Source organism: Pinus tabuliformis, chromosome 2_2, assembly GCF_031772625.1.
Source record: "Pinus tabuliformis cultivar Carrire ecotype Pingquan chromosome 2_2, CPIR1, whole genome shotgun sequence".
Lineage (NCBI taxonomy): Eukaryota > Viridiplantae > Streptophyta > Pinopsida > Pinales > Pinaceae > Pinus > Pinus tabuliformis.
Window position 1 is genome coordinate 783,347,170 of NC_142300.1, and position 8,857 is coordinate 783,356,026.

Below are 8,857 nucleotides of genomic sequence, written 5' to 3' on the forward strand. Positions count from 1 at the left end.
TGAAGAAAAGGAAAACAAAGATCAATGGGAAAGGGGATGTCAAACCATACCGTAACTCCTCCAATGAGAACGATAGGCTCATCTATGAATTCAAGCCAAAAAAACATGGAGTTGTCTTTAGTGCAATTTTTTGGAAGCTTTTACGGTGGGTTTTTCCAGTCAAATTTCTCTAAAATCCAGTAGGAATTTATTGAAATCACAAACTTGATGGGTAATCCTGTGCAATGGAAGTGCCCTAGGGGTTTTCCAGGGTGTTGAATCTATATATACAATAAAAAAAACTAGTTTAAATAACACAAATCAAGATTTCACCTCAATTTTTCCACCAGATTCCGGCATCAGAGAGTCCAAAAAAATCACACTCAAAACGATTCCAAAAAACATTAGGACCAAGAGATAAAATTTTGATTTGATTGTGTAACTCTCTTGCATTAATGCAACCCTTGCTCATTCACTGAAATGTGAATTAATCATTGGCAGTAAAGTCCTGTCAGGGGAGGCATTAAACTACAAGTGGTGTCCATGCATCTTCGATACCCACAGGCTAATAGCCATGACCATAATCTCAAATCATCCGGCTCACTTACTGAACATCTATCTTGTGATCTCTCATTAATTTTCTCTCATGCTCCACTTATTTCGTGTGCATTCCCTCTGCCTTGGAAAATTCATCAGCATCATGATCATCCCCTGTCTCATTCCATGCCCAATACTCACTCGGTTTGGCTCTGCTATTCTCTCGTCCCTCCTAACATTGTCATCAAACACCTCAGCGTCACTCATTGTATCCATCAGTCTATTGATATGATTCATGAGCATGAAAGAGCCAGACGTGGTTGACGTGGCCGAGGGCATCTCACTCGAATTCCTTGAATAGATGTGAATGTAGAGCTTTTCGACCTTGACATTCCAGCTCATATTTGTCGCAAAGTCATTTTGCTGGAAGTTAAGGAAAGGGGACACCTCAATGATGGAATTTGGGCCATCATGGATTTGTTGGCTCATCACCTATGGACTCAGGAGCATGCTAAAGAAGGGACCAAATGGAAATGGTGGAATTCAATGCTCAAGTCATCAGCATTCGTCAATATATGCACCATTTATCCATATGTATAGGAATTTCCTTTCCACCTGTCCCCCTTTCTCCCTCTTCCTCCTGCTCCCAGGGTGGTTCTGATACCCAATCCTCCTCTCATTCATCTCACTCCCCTTCTATAATGGTAGATGCTATGCAATTCCAAGATCTGGTTGTTCATAATGTAGATCCAAAATTGGCTTAGCAGGAATCAAGCTCGTGTGAATGTCTTATTGTGGAGGAAACGCAGGAGGGCAAAGTGGCTCCAACGATAGTCAACCAGCAATAGGTGATTTCATCAAGCTCTAAAGGCAAACATGCGGTCTGAATAGATCCTCAGTCCAATTTTTCTTTCTCTATCTCTCTTTAGCTCTCTGCATAACACTTATGTAGATAATCACATGCATTTTTGTAGCTATGAAAGCAGTTATTTTTGCAATTTTTACTTGCATATTTCATGGACTATGCTCTATCGTACATATTCTCATAATGAGGGACCTTCTAGTTTCCGCTTGGCAGGCAGATGGTCCAAATTCAATCGCTCTCGACAATACTATGGTCCCGGGTCTACCAACGATCTCATGATTATATCCTATGCAATGTATTTTTGCTAATATAACGTCTCGTGCTTGCTTACAAATAATAATAATAAGAAATATTTTAACATCAATCATAAAAAAATATTTTAATTCTACTTATATGAAATAATTTATATGAGAAGAAAACTCTCATTTAAATTTTAATTTTTACTTAAATGAAATAATTTACAAATAACAATAATAAGAAATATTTTAACATCAATCATAAAAAAATATTTTAATTCTACTTAAATGAAATAATTTATATGAGAAGAAAACTCTTATTTAAAAGATATATATTTTTAACTTTTCAAATAAAATATATAAATATTTAATATAAAATTAATAAATATCATTTGAAAAAATTTATTAAAAAAATCAATATAAATATAAATAAAATGTTATAATATGTATTATTATTATTATTATCCGAAGAAAATATAGATAGATTGACTTGAAGGGATCACATCCCATCGACTTACTAATATCGCCTAACCCCAAAGGTGTCGATGAGAATTGACCCCTTGACCTTCCCATTGGTGAAGTGTTGTAGCAACGATAACTCGACCAATTAAGCTAACCCTCAAGGCTTATAATATTTAATAATATTATTAAAAAATTAAATTAATGAAATTTATATTTACCAATAATAATGGATATTAAACTTATTTCTTTTTTTAAATATTATATAAACATACATTGTTAACTTAATCTTTTTATTGATTCAATCATTTCTATAACGTAGTACTTTAAATCATAACCATTTTGAAAAATATTTTTATTGACTTAATCCTTTCTATACTATACCATATAAAGCTTTCAAATATAACAACTTTGAAAAAATGATTTTATTGATATAGTCATTTTCATATTGTAGGGATATATATTATAACAGTTTTGAAAAATGTTTGACTTATTTTTTTCAAGACCATATTTGGAGGTAGCGCCCACCACTATTAGTACACACTTAGCATTAAAAGAGGGGGGACACACGGTTCCCTCACATGCATGTGCATGCAGTGTTATAATTGGTGGTGGTTCTCTAAAATGGTTTCGATGGGCGTTGAGCAATTTCGTGGTGAGTGGAGAGGATTTGAGGGAAGGTCCTCGACCTCTTAGTGCAACTTCTTTTTTCAAGCTGATTACATAAGTATCTTTGTGTTATGGTGGGTTGTATTTGGTTTAAAAGGATTGAGAGGTGGTCGTGTCGACCAGCGTAAACAATGTTTAAATGTTTTGGGATCCCTGGTTCCCTATTCTCGTGCATGGCCACTGAGAGATTGCTTTCTAGAAGTATTGTTGAGGGTGTTTAGTTTCATGTGTAGTGTGAATTCCCAGGTTATTTCTCTTATAAAATTTGTCTCTTTCTTTCTGTGTTTCATCATATCTAGGATTGTGATACTAGGGCATAAATCTCTATGTATGAATTTTCAATTATGGTCTATGGCTTCAGTTTTGAGTGGTTTGTTAATTTGTTATTGGATATTGTTTTGGGGCCCTAGTCTAAGGTTTAAGTTGGGGAATGTGAGTTCAGTTCAAAGTGATATACAGGGGTTCAATAGTGTTAGGTCTTTTCCCTGGTAGGATGAGCTTTGATTGGACAAGTATGGTGTTTGGTCATGCACTTCTAGGTTTCAAGGCCATCTAGTATTTACATTAGTTCTCTCTTGTTCAAGGGTAATTCGCAAAAGGGTCTTGGCTGAGGAAGTTGTATCCTCTGTCTATATTGATGGGTCGTTCGTAGAGTGTGGGGCTTGTGTATGGATTTTTTGTGATGGTATTGTTTGCCTTTATCCCAATCTTCTAGGAGGCGAGTCTCGTCCGTACGGTTGTTTTATGTAGTAGAGGTATTCATAGCAACTACAATAAGTGTGCCCCCCTAAGTCTTAGTTATGCCGTCGAGACAGAGAATGAGGTGTAGGTAGGGGGGAGGTGGTAGAGCCCAACAAGGGCAATGAGGCACGAGACTCTTTGCTCATGACTCAGCTGCCACCTATTTCAATGTTCTTTCGCTAGAAATTCGGAGGGAAATTCACAAGCTTGAGACCCAAGCGGGGGCTAAAAGATAATCGCTTTCATATTCTGAGCTCATAGAGGACATGTCAACTTGGGTTCTTGACCCTGGGCATACCAGGTGTAGGAAGTCTTAATACTTAAACTCCATGGATCTTCATTGGAAAATGAAGAACTTGTTGGGCTTGGTCTTAAAGGATAAGCAAGTGGAGAAGTATATTTTTTTTACATCCATGGAGGACATCAAGAAGATGCTCAGAAATCAGAGGTTTTTCTTGGACAAGATTGATGCTCGCTTGGCACATGAGGAAAGGCATATTGCCTATGAATCGGACGGTTGGGACCTGATGGATCCTCCTAGTTCTAGTGTGAAGACTTCAACAAATATTTCTTCATTGGATAAGGACCAGTGAGTACAATGGGTTGGAGATGTAATTTGATGGTCTTCGTTGTGATTCTTGGCCCGTTATGCATGGCACTTGTTATTTATTTTGGTCTCCTTGTCGTTTGGGAAATGGTCGGTTTTGATGCTATAGCTTCAATATAGTTGTCTGTGTATTGGTCATGGTAAATTTGTAAGGTTTTTATGATGGATTACTAGTTAGATCTTCTATTGTTTGAAATTTGTTGGCGACATTTATATATGGGTAATCTGGTTGTTAACTTTGTATGGGACTATTGGGTAATGAGACATGTTAGTTATGGCCTTGGCCTTAATGTAATTTGGTTATGGTCTTTAGTATTTTTGTGGTAATGGGGATTTTGTTATTCCAGTTGTTAATTGCAGCATGTTGAGGAGAGGTTATATCCTGCATGGTCACTCTGGAAATCCATGTAAATTTGATTTTTTATAAATATAAAGTCTTAATTCACACCAAAAAAAAGACCTTATAGGTTTATTGACATAATCCATTTTGTATTGTGTTCCTTTAGATTATAAGAACTTTGAAAAAGTTTGATCTGCATTGATTTTAACTTTAATTAAATTAGAAGGCACATTGGTATTAAATATTTTATTGGGAGCTTGACAATACTAGGGGGTTGAATCAATATATTTCAGATGAGTCAATTTTTCACCTTTGTGTCTTTTCTTTACCACTCATTGAATCATAAATTAGCTATCCAACAACATAATATATTAGCAACAATTAACATATGCATAAACACAATCATATAAGAACCATATAGAACATCAAATAACAAGATCATAGGAGAAACAAATAAACATCATCACACATGAGAACACCACATATTAGGTGGAAACGCTTCCGAGAGAAAAAAACCACCATATGGTTTGATTCTTTTATTCTTATTATTAAAATATTCTTCTTACATCATATCATTGGCCACCACCAATGTGCAAGCCCCGACTTGTGATGCATGCGAGTAACCACTCATTCCAGGCCACTACTTGACAGGAGCCACCAATTTCTCAACTTTATAGGCCACCACCTACTAGAAGCCACCACACCCTAACTATATAGGCCACTACCTATTGCAAGGCACTACTTTCTATAAGCCTAAGCTCTAATAGTTTCTCAGGCCACCACCTGAGGGAAGCCACCACTCCCAATGTTTTTAGGCCACAACTTGAAGGAAGCCACCACCCCTTGAATCAGTAAGCCACTACTTTCCAGTAAGCCATCACTTGCTCACTGAAGGTCCCAACCTTCAAAACCTCGTGGACCACATTTCATCCATTTTCAAACTTGGGTCCACTACTCTGCACAAAACAATTGTAGGTCTAAATTCATCCTATTTTCATTTTGGACATTCTAAATGTCTCAACTCATCTAAATACGTAAAACCTCTCTTTGAAACACATAATCAATCTCGTCTCACACAAACAAATACTCTCATACAAGTAACTCATCAATACACACTCACAAGGCATGAATCTTGCAACATCTCAACAATAATCTACATCTCTGACTCTCACGCAACAATTCTCACTATATCATAGACAACAACAACATATAGACAACCACTCAACATTACATGGCATTAGAAGCATCTACACATGCTTGGACAAATAACTCACAATCAACCATGCACTCTGAATAAACTACCATTAACTCTCAACATATACAACATATTAGTACCAACAATAATACAATGGGCATATCAAATACATGATACATGGCTTATATCAATACATGGTAGCAATCCGAGTTCTATGGAACACACAACTCATCCATCTAGGACCTCAGTCATTGATATCTAGCCCCTGCAAAACACTTGTCAACTATATAAAACACAACATCACTCTCTTCCTCAACCATTATATCCATAGGTAGTTCTACCATCCAAAGAGATACATCACTACAGGATATTACAAACAATCTATTGGTTGCAACTTTAGATCATTATCTCTTGAATCTCAATGCTCTGCCTCTATCATTCACACAAGTATAGAAGATATGTGCTTTGTCTTTGACTTTTTCCTAGCCAAAATTCACGATCAAGAGTGCTCAACCAACACACATACATGAGCGCTCAGTTATGCCATTCGCATTCTACAAGAAAATATGATCTCTATCCAAGCCTTGTTTGATCCACAACTTCATGTATATATTTTCTTGCTCAGCTCAAGTTGGAATCAATCAAGCCACAATGCATGATATTCAATGTGTTTCACTACTTATTTGGTACCATATCAATCACTAATTTCCAAGACCTTGTCAAACCTCAGAGGACCATATCAATTTGACAGTTGTATCGAAATACCCTAGGGGAAATCACTAGTATAGCCCATGGTTGTCTTTTTCGCATCCTACATGCAGTGTTTTGGCACAGGATGAGAAGCATGGGCAAAGTGTTGCAAGCACACAAGGGCAAGATCACGACAGTGAAGCAGTGCCCTTACTCACAATGGCAAGATCGCTACAGTCTTTGTAACTCTCGGAAAACTTAAACTTCTCTACCCAGAACTGCAACCAACACTTCAATCCACCTTCAAACACCTTTCCCAACACCTACTAACACCTGAGTCAAACTTTTTATCATCATCCACAAGCTCACCTTAGTTGTTGACATCAACACACAAATTGCTGACTCACCATGATTTACATCAATGCCAACACCATGTTGCCAACATATTTAATAGTAATATTGAGTGATTGACACATTTACAAATATGATCGATTTTATTAATCATAACTTAAAAAAATTATAATTTTTTAAAACTACCTAATGTTTTTTTTGTCCTTTCACATTGATATCATATTTAAGTTACAAATATTTTTCTAGAATTATATATATTTTCTTAATTAGTTAAATTTTAAATTTTTTAAATAGTATTAAAACAAATTATTTTTAAATTTAAATGTTTTATAAATCTTATTTTTTAATGAAGTAAAATAATAAAAGGTCTTTAAAAAATTATATTGTTGACGTGAATTTAATTAAATTTATTTTAACCCCCGATGGGGGTGTTAATTTGGATTTAATGGGGCACTCAGAGGTTGTGCCCACAACCCTATAATTTCATCAAGCATTATTAGGGCAAGATGCAACCTCCCTTTGCATGCATGCACATGTAGTCTAACAATTGGCGGTGTGTGTCTATTTAATGGTTTGGAAGGACGAGGTGTTGGTTGATGATGAATGGAGAGGAGTCAAGGAAAGGTCCTCAACCTCCTAGTTTTGCTTCTTGGCTAAGCTTTATTGTGTAAACTACATCATGTTGTGGTTGGTGTATGGATTTGAAAGCTTGGGAGTAGGGTGTCCATATATGCGTAAGCTTAATCTGAATGTGTCGAACTTGCTAGATGTCTGGTCTTATTCTCAGTCACTTGGGGATTGCTTTCAAGAGGGTTGTTGTGCTTTCAACCTTTTATGCAGAGTGAATTCTCAGGTTCTATATCTATTATTTTGGTGGTTAGTCGTGTTTGGGCTTAGAGTTTTAGGGTGTGAAGCTCTATGTCTTACCAAATTCTGGTTTGTAGTGTTAGTTCGGGGTTTGGTGTAAATTCGCTCTTAGATTTTGGTTAGTGGTCCACACTCAAGGCACAAGTCAGGGAATGTGAGTCATGTACAAAGAGAATCTTGGGGGCTTTGTAGGGTTTGGTACAGTGTTTGGGTGGATAAGATCTGGTTAACAAAATTTGGTGGGTGGTTATGCTCCTATGGGTTCCATAGTTCTCTGGTCCTTTCATTGTTGTTCTTGAGTTTAATGGTCAATGGTGAAAAATTTGTGGAGAAGGTAGTCGCTCCTTTTGTCTCAATTGTTAGGTTGTATGTGGAATGTGAGACAAGTGTTTGGAGTTTTTATGATGATTTAGTTTGTTGGTTCCTTGGTCTTGTTAGTGTTGTCTAGTGTGGTCTTGTGTTCTTTTGCAGGTAGAGGCACTCATAGCAATTGTTGGAAGTTCCCACCTGCTTCAGCTATGCCACCGAGATAGAGGGGGAGGAGTAGACGGGGTGGTGGCTGAGTCCAACAAGGGTAATGTGGTGCCAGAATTTTTTCCCATGACTCGACTTCCACCTTTTTCAATGTTATTCCACTGAAAACATGTAGAGAAAATTGCAAGCTCATGACACAGGTGGGGGTCAAAAGACAATCAAATTCAAAACTCATGGAGGACATGTCAGCTTGGATTCCTGACCTTGGGCACACCAGGGGTAGGAAGAAACAATACCTAAACTTTGTGGCTATTCATTGGAAATTTAAGACTCTGTTAGGCCTAGTCCCGAGGGGTAAACAAGTGGAGAAGTACAATGTTTTTGCATCTTTGGAAGATGTTAAGAGAATTCTCATGACTCAACATTTTTGTTTGGATAGAATTGGCTCTTTTCCAACTCATGTAGAAATACACATAACATGTGAATTAGATGGGGGTGCCTACTGGATCATCCTGGTTCTAGTGAGAGTGGCCCAATATATATTTCTTCTTCTGACAATGATTAGAGAACTCAGTGAGTTGAGGTGAAATTCGATGGTTTTTTGTGAAGGATCCCGGCTCGTTAGGATGGGCGCTTGGCATTTCTTGTGGCTTCCTTGTTTCATGTCAGTTTGTGTGGTGGTTCATAGCTCAATATATTGGTGTCAGCTCTTATGGTTCGCTTGATGTATGTTCTATGGCCAGCTAAAAACACTTAAGTCATGGTTGGTTGTCTCGGTCTGGTTATTTTGTAAATGGGTTGTGAAAATTTTCTATCTGATTATATGTATTTTGGGCAGACCCTTTGC